This window comes from Notamacropus eugenii, chromosome 3 (genome assembly GCF_028372415.1).
Source record: "Notamacropus eugenii isolate mMacEug1 chromosome 3, mMacEug1.pri_v2, whole genome shotgun sequence".
Taxonomy (NCBI): domain Eukaryota; kingdom Metazoa; phylum Chordata; class Mammalia; order Diprotodontia; family Macropodidae; genus Notamacropus; species Notamacropus eugenii.
Genome location: NC_092874.1, coordinates 426,770,513 through 426,790,109, shown reverse-complemented (window position 1 = coordinate 426,790,109; position 19,597 = coordinate 426,770,513). Strand labels below are relative to the sequence as shown.

Sequence of the window (19,597 nt, the reverse complement as noted above, 5' to 3'; positions counted from 1 at the left end):
ATAAAGTAACTGGGGAACATGTTCCCTGGGGCAAGTGGCCAAAGAGACCAGGGAATTCTAAAGAGTAAGTTTTTCAGCAATGCACGTTGAATCAATTTCCTGGCTTACAAATTCTGCAACGGTGAATTTCAAGATATTAAATTACTGTACGCCTGTACTGGTTGCAAATATTTCCCAGTAAGATAGAAAAGAAGAAATCTTAATAGAACGAACATTCAAAGCTAAGAGGGGAAAGGCATCCCTGTACTAACGTCAGCTTTTGTAACAAAAGGCTGACCAACACAGAGTATGGGCTATCTGTGCTGTTTTTAAGTAGTGCTAGTCAGTTGCGGTATCTGAGGGAAGAAGCAGTTTCTTGGGAGTAATCAACTAATGCTGCTTGAGGGGAAAAAATGAAAACATTTGCTAATAGGAAAAGCTGAAGGTTTCTGTTTTAGATACTATACTTGAGTTGTTTAGTTAATTAGCTGAGTTCATCTAAGGACTTGGAGGAGTGTAACGTAGTGGCAATGATACTTCAAAAAAAACCAGGTTGAATCTCAGCTCTGGTACTTCTACCTAGGTGACCGTGGGCAAATCTTTGAACACTTCCAGGCCCCAGTTGTCATCTGTAAAGTGAAGGCGTTGGACTAGAGGATCTCTAAAATCTCTTCTACCCACAAATAAATATTCCCTCTTCTTTTCCTGTCATTCATTCAATAAACCTTTTTTTTTAGTTTCTCAAAGTCAGTATTTACAGAGTATCTACTTTGTGAAAGACGTGGTGCTAGTGGCTAGGTGGACTGACAAGTTTTAGGCAGAGTCCTTGCCATTAAGAAACTCAAAGGTAAGATAATATTATATATTATATGCATCTATAAAAAGACTTGGGCAAGACTAGGAAAGAATGTATTTTTCATGATGCCTGTGCCCATGGCACATATGATCTTGGGAGAATGAGGACTCAGTTCTCATGAGGCATAAGAACCAATGATACAAGTCAATTACACCAAAGAGAAGGGGGATAATTTGGACAAAATAGAGAAAATGAACATCTTCACTGGTGGGTTCATGGCCACGTGGAACAAAGTCCAAATTTTCCAAACTGTAGTTGGTGGAAGAAGGAAAGAAACTATATTCATTCAGAAGCATGACCGAGGTTGATCTCTGTTGCTTTATGATTCCTTTCTGTCCCAATTAAAAGCTTTATTTATCCAAGACTATTCTTGGTTTATTCAGTTAGGGTGGAGGACAACTGAAAGGCAAGACCTAGAACCTTCAGGTGTTCCCAGTTTTATGATTGGATGGTGATAAACAAGCCAGAGAGATAAACTATCATTGAAACTTGATTCCCCTCAACCTGACCCCAAGTTTTTGAGGGTCTAGAGCCAGCCAGGCCCTCTGGTGACACTTGAATGTAGATTTTAATGTTTCAGTGGATTTTTAATTTTATCTCTACAGATCAGCACAGATCATAACCTATCCATGCGTTCTAATCCTGTGTTATTCTTGGCCGCAGAGCTCCCATTGAGCCTCCATAAAGAATCTACATAATGAAGCAAGCAGAACCAGAAGAACATTGTGCTCAGTAACTGCAATGTTCAACTGTGAATGACTTAGCTATTCTCAGCAACACAAAGATCCAAGATAATTCTGAAGGACTTCGGATGAAAAATGCTGTCCACCCCCAGAGAAAGAACTGATAGAGTCTGAATGCTGATCAAAGCATACATTTTTTAAAACCTTCTTTATCTTTCTGGGGTTTTGGTGGGATTTTGCTTTTTTTGGTCTGTTTTTTGGCTTTTTTTTTGCAACATGTCTAGTGTGGTTTTGCATTTACACACATGTATAATCTATATCAAATTGCTTGCCTTCTCAAGGGAGGGGAGAGAATTTGGAACTCAAAATATCAAAAAGAGAATGTTAAAAAAAACTATTCCCATGTAATGGAAAAAAATAAAATATACAAATTTGCATACACACACACACAAGAACCTGAACAGTATGCAGGCCTTCCTCTGAGTAACCCTAGCTTTAATTCTCTGATTTTCCTACATGGCCCATTCACCTCTTATTCTGATACTACATTTCCTGAATGACATCCTTTACCAACTTCTTGTACATCAGTCATCATTGAAAATGTATTTTGGTAAAGTCTTTTTCTGGAACTCTCTTCCTACTATTGTGTTCATGTTTGTCTCTGTCTATAATCAGCTCATATCTTATTTCCTTCACTTTGACACAGTGACTTACTGATAAACTAGGTCTGCTCTTTACACCTGGGCGATGTAGGGCATGTTGACTTTACCTTTCTGGACCTCAAAGTCCTCCACCCAGAAGATGGCAGGGATGAGTCCTAAACTAAAATCTCTTCCAGTTCTAAATTATACCATTCTGTGTGAAATTGGCTTAGGAGGGTGGGCTTCTGGGTAAATACATGTTTTGTGAGCAGATTCTCTATATCATTTGTAGAAGTAATCATGACTCCTTCTGGAATGAGTTACAGGAGTTTTGACGCACACCCCCTTGTTTTCATTGACCAGACCCAAGCCATGGGAAGTAACTACAGGAAACTTCCTTCCTGACAAATTAAATGTAAAATCATGAAACTTCATATAAACGCTTACTAGCATTTACCATAATCCTCTAACTACAGGCCACCCTTCAGCCCAATTAGGCTGTGAGTTTCACAAGGCTCTCACTATTAATTGCGATCTGTCTAAACTATGTTTATCTCCTCCGGAATGTAGTACAACAATTAATGATGATAACAGCTAATATTTATATAACACTCTGTGCCAGGCACTGTGCAAAGTGATTTACAATTGGTATCTCATGTGATCCTCACAACAACCTTGGAAAGTAGGAGCTATTATTATCCCCATTTTATAAGCAAGGAAACTGAGGCAAACAGAGGTCAAGTAACTTGTCCAGGGTCACATAGCTAGTCAGCATCTCAGGCTGGAGTTGGACTCAGGTCTTTCTGACTGGTCTGCACACAGCAGGCACTTAAAATGTATTTGTTTAATTGTCAGATCTCAGAGTAGAATAAACCTTAGAAACGAAATGTTTGAAGGAAAGAAACTTGTTAACTTTAATCAATTGTCAGAGAACTCAGAGTGGACAAAACCTCAGAAATTAAGGTTTGCAAGAAAAAAACTTGCAGGAGGTCATCAGAATCTTTCACTAGAAAGGAATTCAGGGAATTGGAGAAGGCAGTGTGGCATAATGAAAAGACAATTGGATTTGAAATCAGAGTGTGGGTGCAAATTCTCGCTCTGGCTCTTACTTGATCATTCTGGGCCTCAGTTTCCCCAGCAATAAAAAACCAGGAGGTTAGATTTCTAAGTTCCTTTCCAGCTCTCAACTCTAGGATGCCATGAGGAAAACACTAGAGATGGTATCTGCTAAATGCCAGAGTTGAAATGCCATTTTACCTAACATTGTTTGGATCTCTATTTACTTTCGTATTTTAAGACCCAAGACTTCGGTGGTAGAGATGCCTTTCGCTGAATTAAGTTACAATTTCCCTGTGCCTTAGAAGACAGTATTCTAGAGTTGCTGTGGCCAAGGAAACTCAAAACCAGCTTGGGTGATGAGCGACTCCAAACTTAACTAGGCTGCTCCTCAGGTGACAACCACACAGTCTGTCACCATGCCTCTTCTTGAAGGTTTGCCCAACTTGGGAAGGCCTGCCAGAACTTGTGGGTTGTCGTTTTGTGGATTTTTTTTTTTGCATACTCTTTGAGAAAGTCCCTGTGGTACTGGGGATAGAGTGCTGGACTCCAAGTCAGAACAAACTAGATTCACACTGCCTCCAACATTTACCAGCTCTGTGACCCTGGGCAAAACACTTAACCTCTTTCAGTCTCACTTTTCCCACTTGTGAAATGGGGATACCAATACCCATAACACTAACCTCATAGGATCTTCTCAAGGATTGTATGAGATAACTCTAAACACTATGTAAATATCAGTTTTTATTATTCAGAACTCCTTCAAGTCTCAGTGAAGCAACAGAGAATGACTTCATTGGACATATTTAAGAAATGAAAATTTATTTGTTTCCCATTTATTTGTTTCCTTCTTTCCTGCAAAAGTCATTATGTGATTTCTTCTATCAGCCCATGATGCAGGTGTAAGTAGTTTATCCTTACTTTGTTGACAATACCTGCAGTTCTTGACAAGATTAAAAACTTTGGCTACGTTAATACAGAATATAGATTGCATAATTAGAAGACAGAGCATATCTTTCATTATCCATGAGGAAAAGGACAGTGAACGGACCCATGATTCCATTGGTGTAGAGTGCTCCCAAGTAAAGAAACTCCGTCTACCAGTGCAAGTCAACATATTCTTTGCAATTTACCACACAGAGACTTAATAGAGCACTGAGTGTTTAAGAAACTTGCCAAAGTTGATACAGCCAAGTAGGACTTGGCCAGATCCTCCTGGCTTCTGGGCCACCTCTCTATCTATTATGCCACCCTTCTCCTCTTCATCCATGTAGTTCACACTATAATTCTTTAGAGGAAGGAAAATTGAAACTATAAGGTAAGAGTAATCTAGGCTTTGAATACTGTATTAAAATAGAATACCTAAAAATACTCTTGAGAATGGACAGGGTGAAAGAAGAGAAAAAGAAGGATAAGCAAGAGGAAAATAGGATGGAGGGAAACACATAATAATCATTACTGTGGAAAAAAATTATAGCAGGGTTCTTCAATAAAGACCTCATTTCTCAACCATATGAGAACTAAGTCAAATTTATAGAAATAAAAGCCATTCCTCAACTGATAAATGGTAAAAGGATATGAATAGACAATTTTCAGATAAAGTAATCAAAGCTATAGGCACATGAAAAAATGTTCTAAATTGCTATTGATCAAAGAAATGCAAATTAAAACAACTCTGAGCTACCATCCCACAAGTATCAGTAACAGAAAAGGAAAATGGTAAATGTTGGAGAGGATATGGGAAAATTAGGACACTAATGCACTGTTGGTGAAGTTGTATAATGATTCAACCATCCTGGAGAGCAATTTGGAACTATGCCCAGAGGGCTATAAAACCATGCATACCCTTTGACCAAGCAATATCACTACTAGTTCTATATCCCAAAGAGATTTTTTAAAAAAAGGAAAAAGACATATATGTACAAAAGTATTTATATATCAACTCTTTTAGTGGTGGCAAAGAATTGGAAATTGGGGGGATGTCCATTAATTGGGGAATGACTGAACAAGCTGTTGTATACGATTGTGATGGAATACTATTGTGCTATAAGAAATGGTGAGCAGGCAGATTTCAGAAAAACCTGGAAAGACTTACATGAACTGATGCTGAGTGAAGTGAGCAGAACCAGGAGAACATTGTATCCATAATAAGAGCAACTTTGTAACAATGATCAACTTTGATAGACTTAATTCTTCTCAGTAATATAATGATCCAAAACAATTCTGAAGGACTTATGCTGTCCATCTTCAGAGGAAGGACTGATGAAGTCTGAATGCAGATTGAAGCATTCTTTTTATTTGCTTTATTTTTCTTGTGTTTTTTCTGTGTTTTCTTTCTCAACACAACTAACATGGAAATGTGTTTTACATGACTGTACATGTATAATCTATATCAAACTGCTTGCCTTCTCAATGAAGGGGGAAGGGGGAAAGGAAAAGAAAGAGTTTGAAATTCAAAAAATTTTTAAAAAATGTTAAAAATTGTTTTTACATGCACGGGGGGGGGGGGTTATAGCATATTAAGTTTTAAAAAATAAAAATGCCTCGCCATCCTCACCTTATTTGCCAAGGTGGGAGACTATGGATGTGAACATTGTGTTTAAAAAATATCAGACTTTTTCAGTGGATTGGTGTTGAACTCTTTTTTTTCCCCTCTCTTGCTTTTTCTTATAAGGGATTGATCTCTTGGAAGGGAAGGGAAGAGGGAGAAGGATGGTGGGAAATATAAAAGTGATATAAAAACAAGAGATATCCATTTCTTAAAAATGTTAATAGAATACCTTACTTGTTTGGAGAACTGTTTAAAATGGGTGACTTTTTAAAACATCCTTAGGGGAAGCACAATTCGTATTGTATTTTATATGCAGGCATTTTTCTGCACAGAAATCTTCCTCTGATATCTTATTACGATGAGGTTCCCCTGGCTGATCATAGCTATCTCACAGAGCCTCTTTTGAAATCTACTCCAGGGTCCCTTCTCGTAACCTTGAATCCTGAAAAGCTCTAACAAGTCCTCCCAAGCTGAAGAGGCTGGGAAACAGATGTCATGCCTGCTATCCTAGGACCAGCCTGGCCAGATTCAGAAAGGCTTATTCCTAAAAGGCTACCCACTAGGGGATGGAGTTGTTTCAGCTACAGCTACTCAAAAAGATATCTGGAACCTGGACCATGGCCTTCCTTGGTGGAGAGAATGCATCCACCCTGACAAATTCACAGATCCTCGTTTCGATAGAAATTACACTGGCCTGGAAACATAAACCCTGGAAACAAATTCTTCCTCTGCCATTTATTGCCTCTGAGACCTAAGGCAAGTCACTTAATCTCAATGGGCCTGTTTCCTCATTGATAAAATGAGGAGGCTAAGTTAAGTGACCTCCAGCTCAAGATCTCATTTACTATGAACTCGGTATCTGGTAATTATATTCCAAAGGATCTTAATGTAAAAAGTAATGTGACCCTTGGTCCAGAACACCCCAGAGATTTGCATAAACCCAATCTGACCCTGAGGGCTTAGTTAATTAGTTTCTTTCTTTGGCTCTCCACTGATGATACCAGTGATAAACCAACCATACCAGCTTATCTTGTGATTGCCTCTCCCAAACAAAATGGGACTTGGGGTAGGGTTCTTGTTCTCTTGTCACTACCCTAGAACACAGAGTCTGTCCACAGGGTGCCTGAGACAGTCACCAAGTGGTATAAACAAGTGACAGGTGTGCCGGAGGATTGGGGTGGGGGAGGAATTATTCCAATGTCACCTGCTGCATTGGATGTCCAGGGCGTGATAAGATTACAACTGCCAGAACACCTGATATGAAAGTAGATAGGTTGGGAGGGAGGAAGCAGAATTGGGGAATAGAGAAGGGGCAGTAAAGGTGAGTGTGGTTATGTGAGAAACAAACCCAACAGTTGTTTATCAGGGAAAGTATAGGATGTGACTCATCTTCCTACCCCACCCCCATTTGGTTGACCATACATCCCTAGGGATCAAGCTAAGTTTCCCACCCCCTCTTCCCCGACCTCAGCTTCCACTTTGAAACTACTACTCTAGGCTATCCATGTCCAAATGCTTAAACTCAGGGACTTTCAAACCTTTGTTGTTGTTCAGTTCTCTCAGACTCTTCGTGACCGCATATGGAGTTTTCTTGGCAAAGGTACTGGAATGGATTACTATTTCCTTCTCCAGTGGATAAAGGCAGACAGAAGGTAAGTCGCTTGCACAGGGTCACACAGTCAGTGAGTGTCTTAGGTCAGATTTGAACTCAGGTCTTCTTGACACCAGGCCCAGGGCTCTGTCCACCTTGCCACCATGAGGGCATGCACAAGGGGAAAAAACCCATTCTCAAGAATTCTCTGACCTGTGCTCAGTAAGAGAAACAGAAAGGCAGACTAAGGTAGCCAGGATTTGGACCTCCCCTTTCAAGTTGATCTAGATTAGGAGTCAGCAAACTACAGACCAAGGGCCAAACACAGCATGGCCTTGATAGCTCAGAATGGCTTTTATACTTTAAAATACAATAAAACTTTATTTTAACACGCAAAAACCATTCACTGATCACAAAAACAGGGAGAAGGCTGGATTTGACCCACAGGCTACAGTTCGTTGATCTAGACAAACACAGGCCAGTTTCCATATGCTTCTTCCTCAAGGTTCCATTTAATCGCGAGGAGGCAGGGGAGGAAAAGGAAGGTATTCTTCCTCTACCTTTGTGGAACTCTGGTCTGGAAGTCCAATGGAGAGAAACTATCTAAAACAGAAGGCACCACACATTGCGCAGTTTGCTTTTACAGGTAAAGGAGGAATAGCTCTGTCTCCCCTGAGAGTCTCTGTCATCCATCACCTGGGAGAGAGCAGCCATTACTTAGAACCAATCATAGAAATTCCCTATGTCCTCTAAGCAAGGTGCTATACTGCAAGTGGGAATCATCCATAGGAAGTACCTTTCAGATAAAGATCCGTGTCCTCTAATCTTACCATAATCTTTGGCAAAAGACATCAAACTGTTCAGAGTTCCTTGATGAGCCTTCGTTATGGTAATACAAATGTCCAGAGTATTAGGTCATTTGATTTATGTATATACACATATATATGTATAAATTATGTACACATATATGCATATTATATACACATGTATTATATATCTTAAAAGGTTAATTTAGTTTGTAAAAATTATAATTCAGTAAAACCTACTGCTGAATATGTTTATGCTGAATACTTGGAACCAAGACAGGTATCTTATGCTATACATCTACACACAATAAGAATTTCTAAAACATTTGATGCATTGAAAGTAAAAGTAAAGACTTTTATAAAAATCAGCTGGTATATCCCATGAGAGTGGAATGTTAAACAAATATTGTTTCAAGTTGTAGTAAAATCAACTCGTTTCTTTTGGGATTCAGTGACATCTGGACATTTTCTATCTCTTGACAGCTATGTGTTCAGAATATTCACTCGTCCAAGCCAAGAATGTCAACTTCAATTCTTGGGCCCAAAGGAAAAATTTCAATAGGAGTTCCTTTAACATCAGCTAAGAGCAAAAGAAAGAGAACTCTCGTGAAGGAACCACTTGGGCAACACTTTTGTAGAAAGTCCCAGAGCTTCTTCCAATCATAGCCAAACAGACAAAATAATCTCATTTCTTTTCTGACATTTCCCCTTTGTCTAATATGCAGGCAACTGTTATGTACTCTCTCTGTAAAATAAACCTTTGCAAAAATCATCCTTCCTCCCAACTCATATCATCATTAATGTCTTTTCTTATTAACCTTGCATGTTGCCAGGCATAAGTCACTTTGTTGGTTATCTATATGCTGGATTCTCTTGATAGGCTCTGGAGCAGCATATCATCATCTCAACAAAATGCACTTTTCAACCACTTTGTGACCTCACTGTGAATGGCTACCTAGTCTCTTTCACATTGCTGTGAATTTCACTGAAGACCCTTTGTGTGGTTCCAGGATACCACTTGATTAGTTTGTACCATAAGTAGCAACAAAAACTATTAACTTTTTGTGGCATTGTTTTTATGTTCACATTAAGAAACAGATGTTTCCACACAAGAAATGGAATCTCTGAGAAAGAAGATATTTAAATAGTGAAGTGGGGTTTTTTTTTGTAAGGTAATGATGCAATATAAGCAATTGCTTTATCAATGAATGGACTTAGTCACAAAGGTAATCTGAGGAAAGGTAAAGAAAAGAGCCTGCGAGTTAGGAATAGGCCCATAAATAGTGTAGTGTCTTTAGGGCTTTCTTCTAGGGTGTTGACATCTAGGAAGTATACTTCCTCTAGGAGGTAGCTTCTTCCCCAACAGTCAATAATTAATCAATAAATATTTGTTAAATGCCTATCATGTGCCAGGCACTATGCTAAGCAGTAAGCCTACCATTCTTCTGTGTTAAGGGGTCACTCCCAAGATTCCACCCCCTCACACTTTCTACCTACCACTCTTTTTCTGCCTCATTTCTTTCCAGGGCTGGGAGGTCATGGATCACTGGCTTTGCTGTGGGGGCTAGGGCTGGACTCTGGGGAATGAGCTGTTTCTTCTCCTGTAGTGACTATACCCAACCAAGGCATACTGTCCTCTATCCCCTCCCTTTCTTCATTCAACTGAATTTTCCCCAGGCACCAAAATTCCTAGTTATAACTTTGGTCAGGAGATCTGGATTCTAGTTCTGGTGTTGCCAGCAACTCATTTAGTCATTGCATCTTTTTTTTTTTTATTTTAAAAATGAGGAAACTGAGGACAAAGTCATATGGGGAGCAAATGACAAAGCAAGGATGTAACCCTAGTCCTTGTCTTTCCAGTCCTCTTTGTCACATGCAGACCTAGACACTTTCACAATCCACATAGACAATAAATAGCAGGAGCTCTGCCAAGGATGACCATTTCAAGTCATCCAGAAATGACAACCTTCTGCAAAGCATAGCAGCTCCCTTGCCACAGAACATGAGCTGAATGACTCCACCTGGCAGCTACAGTTTATCTCAAATGCCAATCACTGAAAGGCCACCATGACAGAATTGTTTTGCCATGTATATAATAATCATTAACTAGTACACCTGGGAAGGCTCTTAGAGATCATTTTATCCTAAAGTAAGTCATAGGCTTTAGAGTCGGAAAGGACGTTAATGATTGTTCAATCCCCTCATTTTACCAATTTATTTATTCATTAAGTACAAACATTTCAGTTCCTTCTATGTGCAAGTTACCCTGCTCAGCAGAGGAGAAATAAAGTGATGGTTTTTTAATGACAAAGTTTTTGCCCTCAAAGACCTTATATAAAATGTACCTAGGTGGTAGGAAGGACACAATGTACAATATATGCATAGATAAGAGTAAGACAGAGGCAAAGGAGAGATTCTGACAAACATTCTAAGAAGATTTCGATTTTTACATAGATTTATAGGGAAAAGAATCCTCAGAGATCACCAACCCCAACTTCCTCATTTTATGGATGAGGAAAATGAGTTTCAGAGAAATTTAGTGACTTATCCAAGATCTCCTAGGTAGTAAGTCTCAGAGCCAGGATTTAATCCCAGATCCCTCTGATTCTCTGTGCAGCATTCTTTCCACAGAATGAAATGGAAGAGACATTTTTAGCTGGGGAAACCTGGGAATGCTACCTGGAAGAGGTATGGCACCTGAGGTGAGGGGGAGGTAGAACCTTAAGGATTAAGGCATGGTTGAACTAGAGAGAGAGGAGGGAGAAGATCCTATTGAGATGTGATGATAAAGTTCTATAATGTAGCATATATCAAGTAGAGTGGAAAGTAGCCTAGAAAATGGAAATGGAAGAGATTAGGAAGCCCATAGAAATGAAATGTCTTGTCCAAGTTCACAAGGGTAGTGAGTAACAGAACTAGGATTCAAACCCCTTGTTCCTTAAACCCCTCATTTTACAGATGGGGAAACCAAGGCCAGAAAGCAATATTCATTTTCTCAAGGTCACACAGCAATTTAGTAGCAGAGTCAGAACTAAAACCCAGCATTTCTATCTCCCAAGCCAGTGCTTTTTTCTTGTGCTCCTCTATCTCTAAATTCCTAATAGTTTTAAATAATATCCTTCAGTCTGACTCTATATTCCACCCCCTCAAGGCAATTGAAATCCTGAGTCATTTCTTATTAACTCCCCATATTCAAATTCAGACCGCATTTAGGTAATGGCTTCCCCGTTGACTACCTTTATCTTTTTTTAATGTCATTTCCTTTATGAGCCTAGAGAGTCTCTATTCAAAAGCCCGTAAAAGTCTGCTGGTCCAGTGGCCTTCATTCCAATACAACAACGACACTAATTACTTCACGGAAGGAGAACACTACCAGGGCTTTCTCTGTTCCAGGTCTTACCTGGTATTTAGGAGCAGTCTGGTGCTTAAATTAAGAGGTAGAGGAATCTCCTAAAAAGTGAGGAGTGAAGTGAAGAGCCAGGCATTAAGAACAGACAAACAACGCAGAAGATGGAAACTTCAAATGGAATGTCCAAGGTCTTTTACAAGACATGACCTTGGGTTTCTACAGCATCTTTTCGACAGATTTCAAGTCTTTACAGACTATGGAGTGACAGAGCTGGGAGAGGCCTCAGGAGACAATGTCAGAGCTGAATGAGCCTTAGAACCAAGAATGTCTGAGGGGGGAGGGGCCTTAGAGCGTAGAATGTTAGAACCCAAAGAGGTTTTCAAAGTGTTGTCTGGGAACCCCTGGGGTTCCATTTCAGCAGGTCCACGAGGTCAAGACTATTTTTATAACAGTAGTAAAACATTTCAGTTTCTAATACAATAAATATATAACCCACAGAAACAAAAAGCTCTCAGTGGAGTGGATCCTCTAATTTTCAAGAAGGTCAAAGGGTCCTGAGAACCTATTAAAAGCCTTTCATTTTACATATCATATACTCCAATATTTTTCCATGAGGTAAATAAGGAATTTATTATAATCCATACTGTAAGAACAGTGGGAAAAGACTCTAAAAAGTGATGGAATCAAGTTAACACAAGAACAGAGCCTTAATTCTTTCCTCCAGGTTATTGTCACAACAAAGCAGAGATCACCAGTACTTTGGAGACAGCAGTTTCCACTGAATAATGAGATCAGATACCAACCTTCTGTTAAACATTTAAACTTACTCTTCTATAATAAATAGACTCCTAGCACTTTCCTCACAATAGGCCATAAGTTCAGTAGTCTTAAGAATTATTCTTACCCTCTTTTGTAAAATGGAGAAACAGAACTTAAGTGATTTGTATATGTTTGTAAGTCATCAGAGCTGGGATTCAAACCCAGACCCAATGTCCTTCCCAGTCCATACATCTATCTTGGTTAGTATGTCCTTCCAACAGAGTTCCACCTCCCCTTTTTTTCTGATACATGAAAAATTCAAGCCAAAAGAATTTCATTAGGAACCTCTCCTTATCTCCAGTAGATTGCTCCCACTGTGATCCAGTCTTTCTAATACTACATCTTTTCCTATTGGCTGGCTCCTTCATTAGAGCCTACTATTTGTAAGAGCATCCCTACTAGGCATCATCCTCTGCTCACTGAAACTCCTTGAACCAGCCTTCTATGCTCAGTAGCTGCACTTCCTTTCTTCTTAAATCTCTGCAGTTTGGCATCTGATCTCATTATTCAATGGAAACATCCATTTTCAAAGGGATCTTTGATTTGTCAGATATAATAATAGCCTTTTTTCAGTCTTCATTCTTCTTCAACTTTTGACATCATTTGTCACTGTTGATTATTTTTTCCTGCTGGACACTTTCTTCTCTTGAGCTTTTGTGATACCTCCTCCTTCCTGAATGACCAAGCTTTCTCAGTCCCCCTTGCTTGATCTTTTATCCCTGCCATGCCCACTAACCATGGGTGCTCCCTAAGGTTCTGTCCTAGGTCTACTTCTCTTTTCTTTCTACACCCTCTCACTTGATCTCATCATCTCCCATAGGTTCAATGATCATCTCTATACAAGTGATTCTTAGATCTCTATATCCAGCCTTAGTCTCTCCCAGTTCCAATCTCCTATCACCAATGGTCTACTGGACATCTAGAAATGAATGTCCCATAAAAATCTCAAATTCAATATGTCCAAAACAAAATTCAATATCTTACCCCCCAAACTTTCTCCTCTTCCCCACTTCCATATTAATGTTGAGGATACCATAATTCTCCCAGTCACCCCAGGTTTGTAATGGTGCCATCTCACTCACCTCACAAGCCCACTTGGTTGCCAGATCTTTTGGATACTGCCTTCACCTCTACTACATGCATTTACTTCTTTCCTTTCACATAGTCACTGCCCTAGTTCAGGGCCCCATCACATCTTCTATCAACAGTTACACTAATCTTCAGTCCATTTTTTGTCAGCTACCAAAGTCACCATCCTAAAGCATAGGTCCAACCGTGTTATTCCTATTCCTAGTAATACCCTATTACCTCTAGGAGATTTTATATGTGTGTATACACACATATGTATATTTATATGTATGTATATGTATATATATGCATATATACACACATACATATATACACATGTGTATGTATGTATCTATTAGTTAGATACAGCAGTGGATAGAGCACTGATCCTGGAATCAAAAAGACTCATCTTTCTGAGTTCAAATTTGGCCTTGGACACTTACTAGTTATGTGACCCTGGGCAAGTCACTTAACCCTATTGGCCTCAGTTTCCTCATCTGTAAAATGAGCTGGAGAAGGAAATGGCAAACCACTCCTATATCTTTGCTAAGAAAACCCCAAATGGACCCCAAAATGCTGAAGAAAATAACACCTTTAAAAATAGGCTAACTCAGTTGGCAAAAGAGGTTCAAAAAGCCAGTGAGGAGAAAAATGCTTTAAAAAGAAGAATTAGCCAAATGGAAAAGGAGGTTCAAAAGCTCACTGAAGAAAACAGTTCTTTAAAAACCAGAATGGAGCAGATGGAGTCTAATGACTTTATGAGAAACCAAGAAATCACAAAACAAAACCAAAAGAATGAAAAAATGGAAAGTAATGTGAAATATCTCATTGGAAAAACAACTGATCTGGAAAATAGATCCAGGAGAGAAAATTTAAAAATTATGGGACTACCTGAAAGCCTTGATCAAAAAAAAGAGCCTAGACATCATCTTTCATGAAATTATCAAGGAAAACTGCCCTGATATTCTAGAACCAGGGGGCAAAATAAATATTGAAAGAATCCACCATTCACCACCAGAAAGGGATCCAAAAAGAACATTCCTAGGAACATTGTGGCCAGACTCCAGAGTTCCCTGGTCAAGGAGAAAATATTGCAAGCAGCTATTAAGAAATAATTCAAGTACTGTGGAAATACAATCAGGATAACACAAGATCTAGTGGCTTCTACGTTAAGGGATCAAAGGGCATGGAATATAATATTCCAGAGGTCAAAGGAACTAGGATTAAAACCAAGAATCACCTACCCATAAAAACTGAGTATAATACTTCAGCTGAAAAAAATGGTCTTTCAATGAAATAGAGGACTTTCAAGCATTCTTGATGAAAAGACCAGAGCTGAAAAGAAAATTTGACTTTCAAACACAAGAATCAAGATAAGCATGAAAAGGTAAATAGCAAAGAGAAATCATAAGAGACTTACTAAAGGAAAAAGTAAACAGCAAAGAGAAATCATAAGAGACTTACTAAAGTTGAACTGTTTATATTCCTACATGGAAAGACAATATTTGTAATTCTTGAAACTTTTTTCAGTATCTGGGTAGTCGGTGGGATTACATTCACACACACACACACACACACACACACACACACACACACACACAGAAAGAGAGAGACAGAGAGCACAGGGTGAGTTGACTAGGATGGGATTGTATCTAAAAAAATGAAATTAAGGGGTGAGAGAGGAATATATTGGGAGGAGAAAGGGAGAAATGGAATGGGGCAAATTATCTCTCACAAAAGAGGCAAGTAAAAGACTTTTCCATGGAGGGAAAAAGGGGGGAGGTGAGAGAGAAAACATGAAGCTTACTTTCATCACATTCAACCTAAAGAAGGAATAAAATGCATACTCATTTTGGTATGATAACCTATAATACAGGAAAGTGGGGGAAAAGAGGATAAGCAGGGTGGGGGGGAAGATGGAAGGGAGGGCAATAGGAGGAGGGAGCAATTAGAAGTCAGCACTCTTGGGGAGGGACAAGGTCAAAAGAGAGAATAGAAGAAATGGGGGGCAGGATAGGATGGAGGGAAATATAGTTAGTCTTACACAACATGACTGTTATGGAAGTCATTTGCAAAACTACACATATATGGCCTATATGGAATTGCTTGCTTTCCCAGTGGGGATGGGTGGGGAGGGAGGAAGGAAGAGAAGTTGGAACTCAAAATTTTAGGAACTGTTGAGTATTGTTTTTGCATACAACTGGAAAATAAGAAATACAGGTAATGGGGTATAGAAATATATCTTGCCCTACAGGACAAAAGAGAAGATGGGGATAAGGGAAGGGAGGGATGTTAGAAGGGAGGGCTGGTTGGTGATAGGAGTAATTAGAATGCTGGGAGTTTTGGGGTGAGGGGAGGGGAGAAATGGGGAGAAAATTTGGAACTCAAAATTTTGTGGAAATGAATGTTGAAAACTTAAATAAAAAAACTAGAAATAAAATAAGCACAAACCAAATGGGAAATGACTAAAAAAAAAAAAAAAGAAAACCCCAAATGGGGTCACAAAGAGTCAGACACAAGGTAACAGCAACATCTATCTACCTATCTATCTGTTTATCCCTTCCTCTGTATAAAGCTCTTCACCTCTTGGCCTTTTCCTACCTCTCTAGTCTCCTCACACTTACCTCTCTTCTACTTACTCTATGACCCAGATATGCTGGCACTTGCTACTTCTTGCACAACACTCGGTCTCCTACCCCCATGCATTGTACTGGCTGACCCTCATGCCTGAAAACTCTTCCTTCTCATCCTTGGCTTCCTTCAAAGACTCAGTTCAAATGCCACCTGCTGCAGGATACCTTTCCCAAGTCTGGGTTTTTTTTTTTGGGGGGGGGGGGTTCTGTTTTTTTCCCTTGCTGTTCAAACTTTGTCCTCTGAGATTACCTCCACTTACTCTGTATGAATCTCATATATACCTATTTATGTACCCATGTCTGCCCCATTAAGAGGTAAGTTCCTTGAAAGTAGGGCTTGTTTTTACTTTCTGTCTGAATCCCTAGCACTTAGCACACAGCTTGGTACATGGGTAGTACTTAGTAAATGCTTACTGACTGACTTAACTTGCCTGTGTTCACAGTTCTTGCCTCTTTAACTACAGCTTGTCTCTTGTGGGATCTCTGGTCTTGCTGCCCAAAAGCATTTTTAGGATTTTTTATGATCAATCAAACTAAATAAATCAGTGAGGTTTAGCAGAAAAATTCTGGACTAGAAGCAGATGATTTGGGGTCATTCATCTCTATCCTTAGGCTGACCCTCTAGTCACTACCCCACAATGCCTCTTAAGTTCACTGTTAACATCTCTAATTTAGGCATCTAGGCATCACACACCTTATGCAACAAAATACCTGGTTAGGATCTAGATGTCTACATCCCTCTGAGAGAGGCACTCAGGGAGGCAGGGGCCTGAGTAACTATGTTTTCTCTTCTGTATTAGTTCTTGAGCACTTCATTATGTGTTATCAGGACAGGTTAATTCTTAACTTCAGTGTTCATCAGAACAGAAATAGAAAACAGAGTTTGCTAAGTGGTACCAAATAACTATCTTCCTATAGAATAGGGGTCCTTAATCTAGGGTCCACAGGATAATTTCAGGGGGACTATGAATGTGGATGAAACAAATGACATCTTTAGGTAATATGAAAATATATAAATATGCAATATTTCCTTTGTAATCTGTGTATCTTATTTTATTCATTTTAAAATATTATTCTAAGACTGGGGTCCAAAAATTTTACTAGACTACCAAAGAGCTCCAGTACACAAAAAATGTTAAGATCCCCTTAACCTTTAATCTCTTAAATTAATAATCTCTTAAATTAGTAATCTCTTCTTCCATTTCAATCTTTATTTTCTCTTTCCATCTTTTAGGTCTACCTATGAACTGCTCCTGAACTTTAACATCCCTCTGGGTATTTCATATTTTCACACACACACACATACACATATGTATGTATGTATGTACACACACACACACACATATATATGTGTATATATATATATATATATATATATATATATATATATATATATATATATATATATATATATATATATATATACATATACATACAATATATCCCATCCAGATAGAACGTCCGACACTGTGACTCCTTACACCCATCTCTCTTCTGTGGGGATGTGTGTTCCCCACATACAAACATTCATTCCTAACCAGTGGGTCTGAGATCCAGCCATTTATCTGAAGGCAAAGAAGAAACTGTTGGTGAAGACAACTTGGGTAGCTTGTTATTATTGGTTGTTGAGTCATTTCAGTCATGTCTCACTCTTCCCGACCACATGTGGGTGTTTTGTTTTGTTTTTGGCAAAGACACTGGAGTGATTTGCCATTTCCTTTTCCAGCTCATTTTTACAGATGAGGAAGTTGAGGCAAACAGGGTGAAGTGACCCATCCATGGTCACACAGCTAGTAAGTGTCTGAGGCCAGATTTGAACTCAGGAAGATGTCTTCTTGACTTCAGGTCCAGCATTCTACCCACTGAGCCTCCTAGCTGCCTCTTACATAGCCTAGCACTTCTTTTTTTTTCAGTATTAGCCTTTTTCATTTTCCTCCTTCTGTGAATTACATCAGAAAATTCCCTTCGGTGAATCAGCTTTTAAATGGTCCCAGTTCTTCTTGCTCCACATACTTCCTGGATCTCTGCAAAGTGATTTTATACCATAGTAATGATGACTCTACCCACTTGGTTTACACCTGTGGGTGGTCCCTAAGCTATGATGAGCCTCATATCTTTACAGCACATGTAATTATGCATCTAGAAAGAACCATCTGCAGACTCCCAAGGACTTTAACTTCTCGGGTTTTTTTCCCTCCAATTTTGTCTTTTTTCTCATTCCCTTTCCATTTTGCTTTTTATCTTCAAACTACTTTAAAACTCCTTTGGTTTGAGTTAGTCCTTAAGGATCTCTGCCCTGCAGAGAAGGAAGTGGAGACAGATGAAAAACAGAAGAGGAAGAAGCCCTTCACCATCCTTAAAAAACCTTCCCTGTACCATGCTACCCCTTTGAATATTTATTCCATCTCTCCTCCCCTTCACTGATAAAGTTCTAGAAGAGTAGTCCATATTTGATGCTCTTGTGTCCTCCCCTGAATCCATGTATTAAGGCTCTACAGACTGGCTTCTGATCCCACCACTGTACTCCTCTCTCCAAATCATCAATGGTCCAATACCTCTTCCTTGCCCAAGTCAATGGTCCTTTCTTCAGTCCCCATCCTTCTCTCAAGAGCATTTGCCCTTCTCTTCCTGGACACTCTTCTCCATTGGTTTTTCTGACACTGCCCTCTTCTGTTTTTCTTCTAGTACTTCCTAATTCCCCTTCAGGGGTTCATCTTACTCCATTTTACTCCCTAAGTATAGATGTCCCTCGATATTCTCCAACCTTTCCTTCTCTCGGTAGTCTTTCCCTTTGGGTAATTTTCTTCACTCCCATAGTTTACTTATTAAATGATTCCAACATGTGATGGTTAAAAGAGTCATAGACTTGAATTTCAGATAGCTAGTTCAAGTTCTGACATTGACTCATTGTGTGACCTGGGCCATTTCCAGTATCTTGACTTTTGTCCTGCCACTGGACTTGGATGACTCTGGAAGAGGGAGTGAGGTTGATGACTTTGTACAACTCTGCCTCACTTCAATTAAATTCACATGTGTGATGTCATTGATCCTCTTCAAAATACAACAATAATGACCTTGGATAAGTTAATTCATCTCCTGGAGCCTTGGTGTCCTCAACAGCAAAATGAGGACAAAAATATTTGGACTAGTTACCTCACAGGGTTGTTGTGGATAAAAGTCTTTGTCAATCTTAAAGTATCTTGCAAATAAATATTAACTATTGTTCTAAATCTACATGTCAAAGGCCTCATCTCTCCCTTCAATTCCAGTCCTATATTTCCAACTGTCTCATAAATATTTCCATCTGGTTATCCCACCGGTGCCTCAAACTCATCATGTCTAAAATTAAACTCATCACCTAAGCCCAAATCAGCTTCTCCTCTCAATATCTCTCATCCTTTTAATAGCATCAATGATCTCCGCAGCATCCAAGATCAACGCCTAACACTGGACTTGCGATTTCATTTATAAAGAGAAGTTCTTCCACCAATGCACATGAGTACCTTTTCTGAAATTTATCATCTTAGAGAACTGCCTAGAACAGTGGTTCAAATAGAACCATATA

At 39.2% G+C, this 19,597-nt stretch overlaps 1 long non-coding RNA gene across 2 annotated transcripts; it reads left to right on the top strand.

Annotated features, from left to right (window-relative positions):
* Positions 1 to 6,766: 6,766 nt before the first annotated feature.
* LOC140497412 (uncharacterized) lies at positions 6,767 to 8,935 on the top strand. 2 transcript variants are annotated; one of them, XR_011964673.1, is made up of 3 exons: positions 6,767 to 6,832; positions 7,321 to 7,418; positions 8,647 to 8,935. It is a non-coding gene; the product is annotated as an uncharacterized lncRNA (long non-coding RNA). The 2 variants fall into 2 exon arrangements; XR_011964672.1 differs by lacking the exon at positions 6,767 to 6,832 and having other exon boundaries at positions 7,234 to 7,418.
* Positions 8,936 to 19,597: the final 10,662 nt, after the last annotated feature.